At 40.2% G+C, this 19,811-nt stretch overlaps 1 protein-coding gene across 1 annotated transcript in view; it reads right to left on the bottom strand.

Moving 5' to 3' along the window:
- Window positions 1–16,879: 16,879 nt before the first annotated feature.
- The window catches only part of cpped1 (calcineurin-like phosphoesterase domain containing 1), a 55,074-nt gene continuing 52,142 nt past the window's right edge, over window positions 16,880–19,811 (bottom strand). Inside the window, exon 6 of the mRNA XM_061707656.1 lies at window positions 16,880–19,811. This exon is cut by the window's right edge and continues 1,678 nt beyond it. The gene's annotated coding sequence lies outside the window, so the exon portion shown is untranslated.

The raw sequence follows: 19,811 nt of genomic DNA, 5'->3' as shown, positions 1-19,811 counted from the left end.
TCGCCGCGTACCCTGCGTCGATTTAACGCAGGATCATAATTCAGGCTTTACTTCCAAGACGGAACGAGTCTTTCGTTTGGAGTGACAGAGAAGTGGAGTTACTTTTAAGTTTGACTTTAGAATATAAAACAGGTAAAATACAAGAAAATATTGACGGTGGCCAAACTAATTGTAAACATAGGTCGCACACATGACGCTGGTGACGTTTCTGTTGCATAATGTGACGTTCTGAAGCTTAAATCTCCGTTTTCCTCCGTTTTCCTCAGTTTTCCTCAGTTTTCCTCAGTTTTCCTCTGTTTAGATGCAAACGTGAAAACGGAGTTTTTGAAAATCTCCACTTTGGCCAGAGTTTTGAGAAATGATCGTTTTTGGGGGCTTTGAGCTGCGTTTTCGTGTAAACGAATGACCAAAACGCATGAAAACGCCTCCGTTTTTGCTCCGTGTAAACGGGGCCTTACTTGTTGCTTGAGTCTCATGCATAACTAAGATTTGTTGCAGATCCTCGACTGGCTGCTGGAGGCTGGTTCCCAAATGGAGTCAACCTCCAATGACCCCCATGTCAAAATGTCCAACTTAAAAGCAGAAATAAGCATATTTACAACCTGGTTAAAAAAAAAAAGTTTTGGTCTCAATCATTTGATTTCACACCCATGACAACTCCGAGGGAGATTAATATATTTTTACTACTCCAGGAGAATTTATATAAAGCGGTACATTTAGTTCTAATATGATTGATTGACAGCTGGCTCAGCCAATGGCTACCCGCTATCACTTCTTCATCTGTAATTTTCATGCTACCATGTTTAACGGAGCAACCAGCCATTTTTACGAACCTAGCATGAGTAATTTTTGATTTCACTGCCGAGAACATATTAAGCGATATATTATGTTGTAAATGTAAATATTTTGGCACGGATCCGCTAAAGGAGCCGATAGGCAAAACTAACTTTGATTGACATATGGTGGGCGTGTCTTTGGCTTCCAGAGCGACATGCCTGAACCCTGTACGAAGAAAAACAGGCTTCAAAACCATAAAACAATGAGTCACATGACTGAATGTGTCGTCCAATGTTTTATACAGTCTATGATTAGGACACCTGTTTTGTATTTAAATGGTTTTCTTGTTACGTTTTGAGTGTTTCCCCACAGGGTGTAACTTCCTTTATTGGTCTGCTCTGTCTTGATGTGACTCCTGTGTTTCACCAGGTCCTCTGTATCTGTAGTCCTGCGTCATTCTTCTTCCCTTTCCAATTTGTTTGTCATATTATTTTTATACTCCCTTATGAAATCTGTAATTTTGTTAGTTTAACTTGAATGATAGCTTAAGTTGACCAGAGTGCAACAGAAAATTTAACTGCAAATCGAAGTAAATCGAAGTAACACCAATACTTTTTAGCTCAAGTCTTAAATTTCATCCATCACCATCTTCCCAAACCTTTTAAATCAGGACCTTTCCTAATTTTTACCTTGGCAGTGGTACCCAGTGCTCATTAGTCATTTAAGAACATACAGTAAGGCTGAGTTTAGGCCGGGCGTAAGAGTGTGCTGCCAACAGCTCCAGAAAACAAACAGGTATCGACCGAGTGGGGAACAGAGATTCACAAATCAAGTACCGGTAGATCCCAGTTAATGAACCAGATCTGTTACTTGGGAATCCGGAATCCCAACTTCTACAAGATCCAAATGTAGTATCAGAGCTGAGATCAAACATTTGTTGTGCAAATGTGTTATTTCTAATATTTAGTTGAAATGTTAATAATGGACTGACTGCACATTGTCCCTACATTCCTCTATGCAACACGTGTCCATGGGATAAATGTGTGTTCCTGTGGTCCTCACCAAAACAATATATTTGTTTGTTTGGCAGAAAGATTAATTCAAATAAAGGTAATAGCCAAAGACATAGCCAACCTTACAAGAAATGAGCTTTCGATGATGATCTGGAGTTTGATACAAGATATTTTTGTTCAAATTTATTTAAATTTGGAGGACTTAATAGGGTGCTGCCCTTTATGAATATGAACACAATACTCTCCATTTGCAAATAATATCATTTGTGAGTACTGCTGATGGAAGTGTGCACAAGTAAAGTGCTGGGTCACAATATCTTTCATCTGAATATCAAGTTGTACCGTCCAACGGTGGGTCAAATTCTCAAAAGTATGATTCACTGAAAGCCTTTCAGCACTGAGAGGAGTCATGATTTAAAAAAATACTCCAAGGTGAGATGACTTTCAGTGGAAATAAAAGTGGATCAGCGCGATAGGGGGCGAGACACGGCACATGCAGCTTTTCTGGCTGTTGCGACCCTGGTTCATTTCAGCACCTCAGCAAATGAGACTAAAGATTATGGCGTTCTGAGATAGCAAAGTGGCGAATCTGTGTTTCCTCAAACTGAGACGATTACAGAACATCCAGGGTGCACCGAATTGTAGATGAGGCATTTTAGCACTCAGAGCTGGGGTCAAGCAGTCCCAGTCAAGCAGATTCTGTAGTGTTCAACAGGGGTGACACACACACAAGTAATTTATTTGTTTATATGCAATAGATTACAAAAAAGGCAAAGAGAACCATGCTTATTCAGGCCTGCAATTTGCATATATTATCAGTGACAAAAAACAAGGGAATGGACAAATAGCAGAGAGGAGAAATGTGCTTCTTCATGGTCAAGCCCAGCGTGCAAAATAATCTGATAAAATCTGCTGAAGCAAATGTGTGGCTTTTATAAAAAGATCAGGTTTGCTGCTTGTCACATCTATTTTAGAGAACCACTGCAACTGTGAATGCTGATAGAGGGAATGAATGAAATCTTCATGAAAATGATGAGAAATGGAAAGAGAGAGGAGAAGAGACAGATAATGACTTGGCAACACAGGAATCATTTTTCCTGCTCTTAATGTCAGGTGTGCCAGAGCGACGGCTGGCTTTTTCAAATGGCTATATTCGATTTTCATGTCAAGGCGTCTTTCTGCCTGGATGTTTGGATGGTGTCAGGACGTCAGGCTGAAGTGGGTGCCTTTCTTTCCTTGAGTAATGACAGCAATTGACACCTGTACCGCAGATACAGCCTTCATGTAAAGGCTAATAAGCAGCAGTGGCCTATTTCAAAACAGAGCAGAGAATGAGCATCCTCCATGCGCTCCACCATTTTGCATCTGTAAGGTGACTCCTGTAAGCAGACTGGAATTTTTGGACAGGATCTTGAATACAGTGTTCCAGTTATTTGTGGATTTATAGGAGGAAAATTGCAAAGTATCATAATTAGTAGGAGTTTTTTTTCAACATTACAACATAGAATTAACATTTTGTAGACAAAAAGAATTCAACTAAATTATAAATGGGTGAAAGAGCGTTTTAGTCCTGGAGGTCGTTGCTGTCGGACTTCTGCTCTGGGTTTAGCTTGATTGTTTTCAAGTGTTTTAGTCTGAAAGTTGTTTTTTATGGCATTTTGTGACGGTGTGTATACATATATGCCTGTATTTTCCTCCTCCCCTTGTCAGTCTCTTGTCATACTTCTCTGTTGTAGCTCTCACCCGCTCCTCTATATTACTCTTCCATTCTCTTTCACTTGAATCCTCCACAAATGCATGTTACTAGGTATTTGTTTTAGTCTGAGACAGCTTATACTGATTAGTACACGTACGGAGCTGAAATTAGACCAAAGTCTAACCTGTAAAAAAACAACTGAAAAGGTGTGACTGTGTTATTTCTGATAAATTATTGTTTTGAGAACATTGCCAAGTGCCTATATGGTGGCAGTCAAGGGGTTGGACACCTGCCCATTCATTTAAAATGAGTAGGAGTGTACAAACGTTTGCCTGGTACCAAAATATCCGTCTCTATGTTTGTTGAAAGATTTTTTTCAATAAAACTAAATTGTAGCTGTGCAACATGAAGAAGAAGAGATCAGACTGAATAAAACTTAGTACTAGGGCTGCACGATTAATCGTTAAAAAATCGCGATCTCGATTCATGCTTGAACGCAATCTCATTTCCAAATGACGACGATTTAAATTTTTTTTTTTTTTTTTTTTTTTTTTTTTTTTTTTAAAGATGGCTGCATAAAAAAATGACTAGGCCTATGTTCTAGGTTGTTGTAGTCCTGTCATGGTCAACTATCATGTTGTCATGTTTGTTATATTTTGTTAATGATTGTGGATTACATTTGGAGAAACATCTACCTTTCTCATCACCTGACACATATTGCACATAAATATTGTTAAAATTGTTATTTTTAAAATTATTTAAAGACAAGAGAGATGTTTATTGTTTTTATGTTCAATGTCAGCTGTTACAGCAAAAAGCAGCCAGAGGAATAATTTGTTGCCTCAGAACTACAGGATCTGTTACAAGTCCCCTTTCTGAAAGGGTGTTCAACTCAGGGAGGAACAAATATTGTTAAATTATTATTATTGTTTAAATTATTTAAAGACAAGAGAGATGTTTATTGTTTTTATGTTCAATGTCAGCTGTTACAAAGTTGATGCCAGTCTTTTATCAGGCACCATCATATTTTTTGTAACGTTTACCTTTTGTATCGGCAGCTTCTTAATAGCAGCAAAAGGCAATGGGGGGTTCATCCCAGCCAGAGGAATAATTTGTTGCCTCAGAACTACAGGATCTGTTACAAGTCCCCTTTCTGAAAGGGTGTTCAACTCAGGGAGGAACAAATATTGTTCAAAATTGTTATTATTGTTTAAATTATTCAAAGGTTTGTGTAAAGAAGACAAGAGATGTTTATTGTTATTATATTTTTGTTCAGCTGTTGCAAAGTTAAAGTAATAAGTGCAATAAATTTTATATTGGAAAAAAATCGTGAGAGAATCGTGATCTCAATTCTAAGCAAAAAAATCGTGATTCTCATTTTGTCCAGAATCGTGCAGCCCTACTTAGTACTATTGTTTGAATGTATTTCACTACAGCACATACAATTAATGAAATGCTGTTTAGCATCTAAGCAGGCGTGAGCTCCAGTTGTGTAAAACAGTCACCAGGTGGAGTTTCAACATCATGTTGCCATGTTGAATAATGTGACAGCTGAGAGGAAGAGCTGCTGCTGAGTTTGTTGGTTCTTCAGCACTTTCCAGAGGAAAAGAGGACAAAACAATCCAGGGCCGGGGTGAGAGGTCTCCATGACAATGATGTGTCCCTCCTGAGGCACAGCAGGAGCTCAGCAGCCTCAGTGGCAGGGACTGGAGTACCAATGATGTACTAGACAGGTTAACTTGCTTCTCCAGTGCTTTTTCTTCCAGGAATGACTAGTTTCTCTTTAAAAATGATGCTGAAAGTACGGCTATAAATCTTGCAGCAGGGGAAGCTAAACAGAATCTAAAGCCAGGGAGAGTAACAATGGTTTGAATAGCCACAGTTTGTCATTTTTGGACAGGGTACATAACCAGTCCAGACTGCTACTAACACTCAAGTCTGTTGATTGGTGGACAGAGGACCATAATGTCAGTGGAATATTGCGAAAAGCACAAGATGCAATGAAAAATAAACATTTAATTGAAGGACATAAGCAATTAAAATTGGGCAAGCCAAGAGGTTTTGGGGATCCAATGATGCAAGGTGAACTTGAAGAGGTTTTGAAATTGGTGGCTAGAAGAATGGCTGCAGAGGGATTCCAGTGGATAACCAAGCAGTGCTGTAATAAATGTAGGAAGCTGCAGAGCAATAGAACATTTAAAGATCAAGAACTCCCAAAGTGAAGCCAACAGAAGAAAATGGAAGTGGTTGATTTGGGGGTTGTCATTTCAGGCCACCGATTGGCAAAGATATGCAGGAGACACTGATGCAATCTGTTGGTAAAGTGTTGGTGAAATAGCTTATGCAAACTCACTCTGTTTACTTTGCATGTTCTGTACTTAACTCGAATAGTATTGTTCTTGGTGCTGTAATTATTTAATCAACAGGTGACACTGTTGCTATGTTTCATTTCTGGGGTAATTGATTCAGGGGTACATGGGTGATAATGGGTATGGGCTTAAAATGGGTGTTATCCGGGCCCCACTTGAGTCAATCACATAAGCAATCCCAAATGGACAATTCACATCAAATCAATATGGAACATGCACATTTTGGATGGGTGGCAATACTTTCATTTTATCTCAGACTGAGAGAGGACTGGAGTACATTTGCTATTGTTCGGCAACCGCCAGCTGTGCAATGACTCTTGGGATACGCCAGGTCATGAAGGAGCCGATTTGATGCAGCTTTATCTACCCAAAACAAGGATGCATTTGTAGACCGGATTTTAAGTGCCCGTTGTAATGGAACAGCCTACGTTGTGTTGCTATGGTGCCATCTGCTTTCAAATGTAGTCACTGAGGGATGTAACAGTGGATTAGGGCATACGTAGGATCTCCCGTTGTTACATAGCTAATGTTGCTACAGCCTTCTGACCTACTCAAAAACTGCTCACTTTGAATTTTGCCCGACTACAATTGATTAAACATCAGTTACACAATGATTCTCAAGGCTTCAGCATAGGTCTTTGCTGCCAGTCCCAAAGGCAATGAGAAGCTGTGCCAAAGTTCATCTGGAGAACATCTAAATGATTCCTTACTCTCATTTTGCGTGAAAATCAGAAGAATAAAAAAAAGAACAGCTGTATGGAAGAGTGATGAAAGATTTGGACGAAGTCAATGGAGGAACATGTGACACAAAAACAGTTTGGTGCACAGTTAAGCAGCGATAGCTGTTAAGCATTTGAAGCAGTGAATCAAAGGTGAAAGAGGATTTAAATACTCCCATTTCTCCATAATTCCTCTTAATCCAAACAGTAACATAACAGCAGGAAGTTGAGCCTAATTGGGGGGAAGATGATAGCTAAGAATATCCTGTGTGGGAAAAGATATCTGGATTAATGAGTATTGTTGCTGTAATAGATACAATCATTACCACCCTTCAATTGTAAGGCTTTACATATAAGGGCATTAAAAAACAACCTCTGATGAACAGCAGCATGGAGCATTTCATCATCTCTCATTATTTATCTTACCAAAACTAAGTAGAGAGCAAAAAAGGGGTTTACCCTGGTAACTTGACGGATGTTTTGGTCGCATGGATGAAGGTGTGAATGGCTATGAATCTCTACGTGTACTTGATTGGAACGATCTGGACGCAAACCTATTTGTAACAGTGTTTGTGCATGGAGGTGTGTTTCTGTATTTCACCGTGTACACAAGGGTAATTGTTTCTGTGTTACATCCTGTAAGTGGAGCCACCACCTCATCAGTGCATGTTCACTTTCCTAAGAAGCATGTTTGATTGGATTTTCCTGTTTTAATCACTCTGCCCCTATTTTTGCATATGGTTCTGGTAATTACGAAGACAGATTAAATTTTAATGTCAACATGTTAAATGCATGCAATCATGGTCCTGAACACTACAAACACTTTGAAGGGAATCTGCAGGCGTCATTTTAAGTGAATGAACGTTTCCTTCCATATATACTTGTGAGGATGGGATGGTTGTGTTTTTGTGCAAATAACTAACAGAAGCATTTTTGTCAGGAAAACAAACAGTATACATGCTTCTATTTTTACAAACTTGGGTTCTTGGTATAATGAGTACAAGGTTTTTGTTTATAGCAAAAACTCAGAAAATCATGTAATTTTTATGTGGTGTTCCATCACAGGGCCTTGTGGGGTTTCTGCCCCTATTAGCATATTTTGACAAAAGGTTTTGACCCAGTCAGAATTCTTTCTAGGCTGTTTTTAGAGGTGGAAATATTTCATTCAGAGGTAGGTTCATTCAGGCTTAAGGTTTGCTATATTGGCTGAAACAATGAACAGTAACACTGTTGCCACTGTCCCCCGAATGCTCCTGATGAGTGATGTTCAAGTTTGTCACAGAAGGTCAGCTTGACTGACTGAGCCAATTCACTAATACTGATCTTTTTTCTCTCCAACCTACTCCAATAAACTGAGAAGTATTAATACTTGGAATGATTAAAGGCTTGTTTCTCTCCTTCTCACCTGAGGAGCATTTTTTATCTGATGTATGGGACGTTTCCACCAGTCGTTTGAGTGTGTCATCAGCCTGCGTTGAGGGTGTTCTCCCACAGTTTATTGCTTAGTGAAATGGCTCCAGTAGCATAGAAACCGACAATTAATGCCATGCCGATGGACTACCTTGCATTAAAGTAAGCTGAAAGTTGTGAGAGATAATGTTGACGGACAGGCAGAAAGTTAGAATGTCTAACTGACTTTTTGTCTGACTGTGTCTCTGAGCATGTAAATAAAGTGCACAACATTTTGTTTTAGCATTTCATGGTTTGTATTTGTAGCAAACTAATAGTGCATGTGCTTTGTCTGATGTGTTTCAGTGTGCACTTTCTTATGAATAAAGTAAAAAGGGGACTATGGGCAATTATATATTGAGAATAAGAGATGGGCATGTCTGTTCTGTCTCTTAACACTGCTTTGAAAAGTATATTTTGAAGCTGCAGTTGGTTCTTCCCAAACAAACACAGCAGTTAAAACAAGCGTTATTTTACTCTTTTTCGAAGAGAAAAACTCCTCACACTGACAGACTGTTTGTGAGTTGCAGGTTCTTCTCCTTCAGGCCCCAGCATGCTACTGCATAAATCAAGGAAGGAGCTAATTAGAGATCTGCTGCAGCTATGTTATATTAGCTTTTCCTGGCACTGTTCCCTGAACCACTGCCCCAGATCTTCCCGCACTGTTGAGCATAAAGCACTGGGAGCAGTTTATTTTTGTTCAACTTCTACACTCTGGTGCTCTTTAGCATTATTGATGTTATACCGGTGTGAGAGGAGAGTGATAACAGTGAGAATTGGTCGTATCACCACATTACAACGGAACCTGATGATTGAAATAAACCCTAAACCCTAAAACATTAACATTTATGTAATATATTCCCTAATCTGCTGTTAGAGTGGCTCATGTCTTATGATATGTTAACTTTATTTCAGGTTCTTCTTTCCATATCAGTTTGGGGGCAAAAAAGGCAACACAGAAATGTGATAATTACCACTTATAAGTCCACAACAGTTAAAAATACATACAGAAATCTATTCCAATGCTTCCAGAGGCAAGAAGAGTATCTTGTATCTCTTTGTGTTGGCTCATTTAAAACCACCATAATTACAATTTTGAATTAGTTTTCCGATATTGCAATGTGTGCATAAGTTCCTCATCACTGCATGAAATGTAGGTACAAGTCAGAAACAAATTACTTTCTCCTTTCCATCTTGCTGCCTTAAGCAATGTGCTTCATAATGCATTAACAAAGACCAGCTGAAGTCTTTTCATTATTGCTTCACTGTAACTATACCAGAGATGAGCTGTGCAAAGGGGAGTACATTAGATGTTATAACTTTTTTTTGTAATAACAGTAGACTGTAGTTCTATTGAAGTGACCAAATATGGTCACCAGTCATGTAAAGGGTTAAATGACCAGTTCTAACTTCATGTGTGCACATGACATTTACATCCCAGGATATTGACATGTGCATATAACTATCATCATTATGTGCTACTGTTAAGTTGATGCCCTTTATGTATAAGACTCAAACATGAAATTACCTATTGTAATTTGTTAAAGTGCATGTATCAATCTCTAGTTAAAAGGAATCTAACTATGGTCACCTCTGGTTTTAAACAGACCAAAGTGCTGAACTCAAGGCCGAGAAATAGCTGTTACCAAATCACAGAGTACCATCAGTGGCTCCATCTGGATCTTGTACCATCCTTTAATAAAAGCAAAGGATGTGACTTTTTGCTTGAAAAGCTACTCTATGTTCAGACTTTAACTTATCTATCTTGTAAAAGATTATAGGTTGGCATAGATCCACGTTATCTTCCAAATGAGGTCCAAACTTTCCTTCTGGCTGAGTTGTCTGTTCATTTCATGTCTTAAAAGTATTAACAGGACTGAAAGCCTAGAGAAACGGACATTCCTGCAGAAGTCAGAAAGAGGATGAACAAAGGAAGAACATAGGACGCGAGGAGGAGGCCAAACATGGTGCTCACTGGTGCACACAGAATATTAAAGAATGAGAACGTGTGATGTAATGACCCAAAGACCTTTTGAGTCACAATCAAAGTAGAAGTTCCAGTTAAAAGCAGTCGTGGCTCATGTCTTGGTCCAATTCTTTGTCCTGTGACCAAACAGAGGTTTGACTGTAAGTTGAAACCAGAGGGATTTCTTGAATGATCATGGCTGAAGAACGCTTAAATGTTTGGTGAAATCTAATCAAAGAAAATCAAGGAAAAATTCACAGCAACGTTTAATAGCAGGGAAAAAAGCCACTTATCTGCGAAGCTGCTTAAAAGCAATTCAAATTTGTTTCGGAGTATAAAGATTGGACTCCTGTGTAATGGAAAAACGTTGAGTGCTCTGTTCTAAAGGGATTGGTGCATAAGAAGAGTAGGAGATGAAAGACGCACCAATCATTCCTAGTGCCTACTCTAATACAAGTCTGTGGGGGCAGTATCATGATATGGGTTGTCTCAGGTTTACAATTAGCAATATCATGCATCTAGAAAACGAGGTTAGCTGACCACCTAAATGTACTGAGTTTTTCTCAGTTTTGCTTTTTCGTTGTGTGGTTGCAATTCAATTCTAGTAGCCCATTGGCTAGTGAATGACTCAGCGCCTTGAACCAAACACTTGCTTGTTGTGGTCATGACGAAGCAGCAAGCGGAGGTGAGCTGTTAATGTCTGTCTCTACTTGTGTCATTAATGACATTAACAACCTTCTTTATCGACCCCGACATAAGGCGCTAAAAAAAGTATAGACCAGAAAGATTATTGCACTCTTGGTTAGAGATTTTGATTGCCTCTGTTTTAGTTTTAGTTTAGTTTTTTTTGTTGTTTAGTTTTAGTGGCCCTGCGATGGACTGGCGACCTGTCCAGGGTGTAACTCCTGCCTCTCGCCTGAGAATAGCTGGGATAGCCTCCAGCAGACCCCCGTGACCCTGCAAAGGATAAAGCGGGTATAGATAATGGATGGATGGATGGATGTTTTAGTTTTTGGAGTTTTAGTATTGGGTTTTGGTTTGCAAAATATTTGGCGCTGAATTGACTGAGCTGGATAAGCCTTGACGGAGTGGGCCGACTCTCCAAGCATCAGTTCACAATCAACAAATGTAAAACACAAACAAAAGCAGAAGCTGACTCCTGTGCGTGGACATTTACCCTGGGCTTGTGCAGAGCTTTCAGTAAAACACAGAGTAGCGTCGTGTAGCCAGGTGGGCGCAGCTGCTCCTTGTTGTACTGATGGAGCGCTCCCGTCTCCATCCGCCTCTCCGCCACGACATTCACTTCCAGCTGGTAAAATAGCATTCGGACGTTTCTCACCAGCAGGAGGTTTGTTGTTTTGTTATGTACCCAAACAAACTGTAAAAAACAATCTTCCCTCTTCACTTGGAGTGTGGGAGTCCATTTGGGTGGTGGTGTGAAGAACAGAATTATGGGTAAATGTCAGAGAGCCTTCTGTTCCCTCTCTGACTAAGTGAATGGAGAAAAAAAACGGAGTATATCCACCTCTAATAGGAAACAAAGGAAAGAAGACTGATGCTTTTGAAATGATTTATCATTTTAGGCGCATAGATGCAGCTACTTGGCAACAACATTGTTTTCTCAATGTTTAATGGAGCAAACATGAACTCATTTTCCAGATAATTGACTTCTGATTCATTCTGAAAGGGTCTGTGTACATTGTACAGTATCCATTCCTGTGTAACAAGTTTAATTCAGAACTCCTACTATTATGTATCAGATTCTTTTTTTCAAGCCTATTTTTGCAATCAATCACTTCCTTTCATTTTCTAACTTGACAAAAGCCTTAAAACCTTAGCAATCCTATTTTAATCCAGCTTTTCCTTCATTTTCTGTTTGATGGGTTTTTCTTTTTCCCTGAAACTGACTTCTCTTTCGGTGCATTTCCTGAATTTTCTGTGAACTTTTGATGGAATCAACTGATTTATCTTCTTTTTTTTAAGTTCCAGCCAGTTATTCAGACATTTGTTTAACTTTATTTATTTATTTATTTATTTAACTGTCAGACCAAAAAGAAACTAAAGCAGAAAACGTTTTTTCTTTTTTTTAAATTACACAGGTGCTCAATAAAGATGAAACCACAATGTAGAAAAACTATTTCTGTCTGAAGCGGTGCTGGACCAGTGTGTATGTTCCCACGGCTCTGATAACCCTAACCCATCTGAGCAAACTCTGTGGACCAATCAGCATCCAGGGATGTGGGACCACAGAGCTTTGAGAACATAAAGATGACCGGGGACCAATTGACTCCCGACCGATGTGTCAGTGCCACTTTGTACTCCCTGCTTGCACGCCTGAAAGGCTTGACGATGAAAACGGAGCACAGTTTTGTTTAATTGCTGTTGAATCAGCTGTCTGGACAGAGAACAGCGTTTTGTTTATATGTGGAAAAACGTCAGCGTGTTGGTCTCTGACACAGAAGCACTTTGCATGCTAAATGTCACACACCCGGGAGCAAAGATACTCACTAGAGCGCTTCCAGCGAGACATTTTAGTGTCCAACTTTTCAGAAGAATCCAAATAAGAAAAACAAGAGCTTTTGGTTCAAAACAAGGAACAATTATCTTTTTGTATTTTGTCATCACCTTTTAATTGTCATGCAGTTGCCTACTTGTATCTGCATACATTTCTGTCAACCATGCACCCAGCCTGAGGGTGTTCACACTCTCTTACATGGTTTGCCCATTTGCCATCATTCCTGCTTCAGCGCTCCGCCAGAAATGTGTCTCCCAGGCATTCTTTGCTGTGACAGAGGAATAGTTTAAATATATAAATAAAATGCTTCTGGAACCTTGTCTGTTTAATATACATGCCAATTTCCATGCTGTATTACCTGGAGAATCAAATAAAGTAAATCATGCAGATTACTGACCCTGCTGAAAGCCAAAATTGCAACAACATCTTGGAGCTCGAGGAGCGTTTGAGGAGGACCAATCACCTTCCAGCTCTCCTGGTCTCCTTTACTGGCTGCAGGCCCAGAGGGGAGGATACGGGGACTGATGAGCCTGTTGCTGCTCCTCTGCTGCCCAGATGGCTTGCTGTGTCAGTGGGATCCTGCCATAATGGGTGGCACCCTGACGTCAGGCCATGAGTGGATGCTGCAGCTGCCGTTTGTTACCCACACGCCACCAAACACCTGTGGACTGTATGGACCAGCGAAGGGGTGGTGGTACAGGAGCCGGGCAAAGTGTGTGTGTTTATCTTTGTCTTCTTGGAAGAACCACAATGTACACTCTTCGGGATATTTTCTTTTGGATATTATTAATTGTATCGTGAGAATCAACATGATAGGATGCTTTCTTTCTTTTTAATACTTACCGTATTTTCTGGACTATAAGCCGCTACTTTTTTCATAGGTTTTGAACCATGCGGTTTATACAAAGGTTCTATTCTGTGGATTTTTCTTCCACCGCTAGGGGGAGTGCTAACCGGAATTAGAATAAAAACTAAGACAAAATAAATGCAAAGAAGAATACGCTACTTCTTCTTTAGCAGATAGAAGTAGAAGCAGATTTCAAACAGATAAATAGATAAATAAATACCGGTTATTTTCTCTTGGTTCTGTCCCGTTTTAATCAGCAAAGTTGCTGCTGTGTTAAAAGACACTGTTAGGAAAGAATCTATTTAGGTACAAACATGTACATCATTTACAGTTCAAAATCCTTCTGTACATGTAGTAAATATCTAATCTAACAACATAAATATCTGCGGCTTGCATATCTTTTTTTCTAAATAGAGCGGATGCGGCTTATATACAGGTGCGGCTTATATATCTTTTTTTTATTGTTTTTTTAAAAATAGAGCTGATGCGGCTTATGTACAGGTGCGGCTTATAGTCCAGAAAATACGGTATTTTAAAACTGAAATAGGCAAGAGATTTGATCCTGTTTGCAGCTTTTTGGTAAATCTCCATTTTATTACACCAGATTCCCAAGTACACACCTTCACAAGGTTTCCTCTGTTGTCATGGAGACACTATGTGAAAGGTGACAAAGCAGTCCCCATGAACGCTAAAGTTTTGATTTAGCAACAGGTCTGTCACTTCAGCAGATAAGCTTGAATATTGAACCGGTATCTTCAAGTATTGCTCCACATGATATTTCTCCTCAACTGCGAGATGTTTGCTAGTTTGCTGGAAAACATCCAGTAGAAAATCAGCTGGATGTTTTCTGGCATGGATCTCGGTTTAGGGAATCTGTTCTGGCAGTAGAACCGCTCTCATCACCATCCCATTCATCACTAGCCTTTCGGGTGTCGTTGGCTTTGAAGGGTCGTGAAATAACCGAAGGACCCAAATCCTCCCAGGCCAACGCAAAACCAGTGACAGTCGTGTCTTATTAGAGTTAACAAGCTGTGATATCTCCAAAATAAGAAAGATCATCTCTGTCAGCTCTTCACTCATAGCTCAAAAGTCCATACAGTGCTAAAAGTGATGACAGCTATCCATTGGCAATGCCAGCTGTCAATCAGAGATCTACTCCCCAAATGTGTGGTTTTACCGGATGTAGGTACATAGAAAAGTCATCAATTTGAAATTTTGTTATAGAGGCACTTTTTTTCCTTTTTTTTCATAACCAGGCTGTAAATGTGATTATTCCTGCTGTTAAGTTGGACATTTTAAAACATTAGTCAACGGAAGACTGGCTGACTACAAAAACTAATTTCTAAGAAAGTAAAAAAAAGAAAAAGCTTTGTTTCAAGAAAATGAATATAGCATTACTTATTTTAAGAATTCTGGTCAAAAAAACCTTTCTTATCTTGTTGGGAGATTATGTTTTTTTTTTTTTTAAACTTTATAGATAACTAGAATATGAGCTTATTTCTAAAGGTGCCACTTTTTCAGACTGACTAACTGACTGACTGACTTTTGGAGTTGACCCCTTGTGGGCAGTTAAGGAAGTGCAATTAACTTTGCGTGTTGAAGTCGGCCCACACAACTGGCTGCGGCCCCTTGACGACCACTCGAGTGGACCAGAGCCGGCCTACGCGCCCTGCGAGTGCTGCAGTCCTCGGGCTTTGTAATGCAGAAGACTTGTGATGTGAAATCACAACAAGATGAACTGAAGTCCAAACTGCCTCAGCTGTAATTACTGTCGGGTTTGAAAACTGTGATGAGCTTTGGATTAATCCTGCTATGCTTTTTAATTATTGCCCCATTGCTTCGCATCTCTTCAAAGGTTTCCTCAGATACCCACTCAGGGAAACAAAAACATCTCTTCACTGAAGAATCCCTGTCTCAGATTCCAAAACACTCAGTCAAATATAAACCAATCTTCATGCATCTCTGCTGATTTACTTTGCTCGCCTCAGAAATGTCAACATCCCCCTCTTTCCCATCAGGCCGTGCATGAGCCTCTCATGGGCATTCAAAGGAAGATGACCAATGACCAGACTTTCCCACATCCCCACGAGCACTTGAAGCGCTCTCCAGCTAGAAGAAAAACATCAGTGTTGTACATTTCACAGCCTTCCTCCTGACAGAAATACTTGTTGTTTTATGCATGTGTCTATACTTTTACATGTGCAAGCACTTTAGGACACAACAACACGTTAGATCAATAAACAGGAACCAGCGTTCACCTGTCACAGTAAATTAAACTGTCCCGGGAAAGAAGCCGACAGCAAAGGCCACAGCGCTGCTCGTGTCTGAAGGATGTTTTTCATATTCCCTGCTTTGCCGAGGAGGTTGCAAATGAACAAGTATCGTGTTAGATGCTGGATTCAGAATTTTCTCTCTCATTGTGCTCAATAACACTCATTTGATCAACTGTGTAGCCCTCCAGCAAATGGCCCCCACCTGTTTACTCGGCAGCGCCACTAATTTAGTGTGTTTTGTATTATCGTCTAAAGTTTTCTCATTGATTGGTTTCTCTTCAATTTAGAGAAATTGGACCATAGTTTTCACTCTGCTCATTGATTAGATGTGCCTCACTCTGAGTTGAGAAGATTAACACACAAAAAAGGGTCTAGCTATCCTACAAAAAAAAAAAATAAACAACTTATGTACTTTGATTTGTCAGAGTCTACGTGATGTGAACAGTTAAGATGAGCGCTCCATGTAGTTGAGTAACACTGGTGAAAAAGTAACTCCTGAAGCCATTTACTACAGAGTAGGTACTGATTGATGAGTTAGAACAATTCAAAGTATTTTAAGTCCTCAACTAACCCATTTTTACTTTACCCATGTGTTGCAACAGAAACAACATCAGACAAACGTGCTGGCAGAGCTGAGATCAGGACTAGCAGAACTCCACTGGGACGACGGTCACTTGGCCTGCTGTTAGCGGTGTGGTCATTTAAAAAAAATAATCATTTCTGAATACAGTTATCATGGATGTCAATTTTTATTTTTTTTTTTAAACCAGGCTGTTAATGTTTTTTTTCTGCTGTAAAGTTGGACGTTTAAATATGGCTCGTTTTTGAAGCCAGCCCCCAGTGGTCTGCAAAGGAACTGCAAGTTTTCTTATTGGCTTCAACCAAGTAGTTGGAACGTTAGCGCTCGGTCCGGACAGCATAACCTCAAATGTCGCTACTGAAATAGTATCCGAGTGCTAGTGGAGCACCACGGGGACCGCCGTCGCTTGGACTGGTGTCCCTTAAAGCCGGTTGTAGTCCTCCACAGGTTGGTAGGTTCCAGTTCCAGCAGGTTTCTGAGCCTATGTGTCAAAGTGCAGTACGAAAAACGAGGTTTCACAAGTATTGTTCAGAAAACCTATAGTTGATGTTCTTCTTTACAGTCTCTCGAGTCAACGCCATGTCCCATGATTTAAAAAACAACATGACAAACAAACAAAAAAATATGTTTGAGTCCCTTCAAAGAACTGTTAACAAATAAAGAAATGCAATGCAATCATTAATAAAATCAACATTTATTATAGAAATACAACAGGTCATCGGTTATGGCGTTCACTAGAGTGTAAAACAAGCCAAAGTGTGTTGTGTTCCTTTAAGTTACAGAGCAAATGTGAAGTGAGACAAATTTAAACACCAGCACACACGGACACCAAAGATAAAGAACGACGTGACTGAGCTCTGCTACCACGAGGATATAAAAATAGATAAGGACATAAGGTTGCTTCTCAGACAGGAAATGAAGGAGATGGACTGAGTTGTCTTTCGCACATCACACTCATTATCCATTCCTCACAGACGCCCCCCCCTTCTTCCCGCCTCCATCGCACGCCGACTTTTGGAAAAGAGACAGAATCCGTCAGTGTGAAATGAGGTCAGGGATCGCGTCACTGATGAAAAAAATCACCTACACAGTGCCCACTAGCCAAGGGACACACACATACAGTCAGGGTGGACCCACACTTTCTCTCTGACACTTGCAGTCTCTCTCGAGAGACACACACAGATGTGTTGCTCGAGGGTTTCCATGACAACCCTCTTCCGTTCCCAGTCGGTCAGGATGACTGTGGGAGCCCGTGTGTGGAAAGTGTAATCGAGTAGAGTCATTTATTCCACACAGAGAAACCCATTTTGTCGCAGAAATGTTCATTTTAAAGACCATTTCAGGACCGCGAGCTCCCAAAATAATCCTGCAGCCAGCAGACTGTAATACGGAGAGGTTCAGCTCGGACCCGAGGGCCAATCACTGTCGCCGCGTCGCCAGTCTCACATCTCTTTTCACAAGACAATTGTAATTTAATCTTTTTATTTACCTGTGCAAGTGGAGTTTGCTCCAAGGATTAAAAGCATAAGCTGCTTAAAGTGACATGCTGCATTTAAAAGTTTGACTAAAACTCTGGTTTAATGATAGAATATATTGATTGTAAAAACGGCAGACATGCTGTATCAACTTGTAAGAGGAAATAGTGGAACATTTGTACTATTGGCAGTCGAGTACTCCAATGTTATCCTTTTTATAAAACATAAAAACCTGAGGTTGACGATAAATCAAACACATTTTCCCATCAGTTTTGTCTGGAAGCACCTTTGAATCCGTCTAGTTTCTTTCTTCTTTTCCACTGCACGGCTGCAATCTAAACAACCACATTTCACTATCCAGGAAGAATAGCTTGCATTCTGGAAAACAGATGATGCTCAAGGCAAGGTTTTCATCAAGGACTGAAATCGGACAGCTTTATTCAAATACAAGATCGTCCTTTTTCAATAATCTCTCAAAGCGACTTGCAATCAAAGGCTCTTTCTGGCTGCCAAGTAAAAAGTAAGCTTTACACAAATCTTTTTTCCTCAGTGGGTGCTGTTAAGTAGCCTGGCCAGCCGTACTTCTCTCTTGTGAAATGTATTCACGGCCATTTCCACCAGTAGTGAACGTTCGGTCACTCCAGACTTCAAGCGACGACTGATACAGGACTATTCAAGAGGCATTATTGAAAACAAAGATGGTTGTTTTTGATTAAGACCCGGGATTTCCGAAGTTTGACAGTAAAGGTGACGACAGTCGTTCACCAGCGTCCCGTCCTCTGGAAATCAGAGCCAAATCCAGAGGAACCTGATTAATAAAATGTAGTGGAAGAAAAGTGACGTGCAAACCTTTAGGATATACAGAGATCAATGTAGTATGTTACCCATAAAAAATAAGCGATTTGTTATTAAAAAACAGTTTGCATAGTGTAGCCAACAAGGCAATCGATTAAAGTAATGACAAGCATCAGACGCGGCGTTAACAGTTGAGGATCATTAAACTGAAACATTTCAAATTCGTTGCTGATATTATTTTCTACAATCCAAACTTCTCTCATCTTTGATTGTTAAACAAACAACCCTGCAGGGAACTGAGCAAACAAACCCAACAGCTGCCTGCGGGTGGTCCCAGTTTCTCTTCAAATTATTTCTCTGAACAGCCGCCACGCCTTGTAGCCAGGCTGAGGCTAAAATGTTTCAGGTAGGAAAACACTGAACAGGTTCAATTGGAAAAACACAACAACAATGTGCACTGCAGAGGCAGACTAAGGCCTGGAATATACCTGCGGTTTATCCATGTTGGCGTACACGACCAGCTGCAGTTCTTAGCTCGGGACAACGCGGCCTTGTACGTGTGATTCCGGCAGCCTCCACTCGGGGGCAGCGCGTTCCAGTGGCGTTGTCACAACTGGACTCCGGATTGAACTGGTTTTGTAGTGGCCATGCATCAGAGATGGTTGTTGGGACATTAAATCAACACCTCTTGGGTCATTGTCTGTTTCTCTGGTTTTACAGATGCGGGGAAATGACGGCGTGAAACACCAACACTATAACTGTGCCCGCCAGGTTTGTACGTGTAGACGTTGAATAGATTGTAACATTTATTTTTTAGGGTACGTGCACAACTGATGTGCCAAATGATCACATGATACGTGTGGCAGCGGTGATGTGTACAGGTACGCGTTACTAACGGCGAGTATATCCCAGGCCTACCAGGGTGCTACTTCCATGAAGACTGTGCTACATGAGGATGCAGGAGGACAAAAAAATCCACAACTTTTAAAACATTCAGTGATTTTTGGTGCTTTTCTTTCCGTAAAACATTAATGAGAAAAAACAAAGGATCTCCTCTTTAATTTAGAAGGTTTTTCCTTTCAACCCCAAACAAAAAAAGGGGGGGGAAAAAATCACATAAGCCATACCAGGAACAAATATTAGCTAAATACAACCTCAAAATGAAATGTACTATACTACACCTGCTGTGTTTGTGTGTGTGTGTGTGTGTGTGTGTGTGTGTGTGTGTGTGTGTGTGTGTGTGTGTGTGTGTGTGTGTGTGTGTGTGTGTGTGTGTGTGTGTGTGTGTGTGTGTGTGTGTGTGCAGCAGTAACTTGAGATAATAGTTTTTGTATGAC

This window comes from Cololabis saira, chromosome 19 (assembly GCF_033807715.1).
Source record: "Cololabis saira isolate AMF1-May2022 chromosome 19, fColSai1.1, whole genome shotgun sequence".
In the NCBI taxonomy this organism is placed as follows: Eukaryota; Metazoa; Chordata; class Actinopteri; order Beloniformes; family Belonidae; genus Cololabis; species Cololabis saira.
Note: the sequence above shows the minus strand (reverse complement) of the source record. Positions and strands in the feature narration are given on the sequence as shown.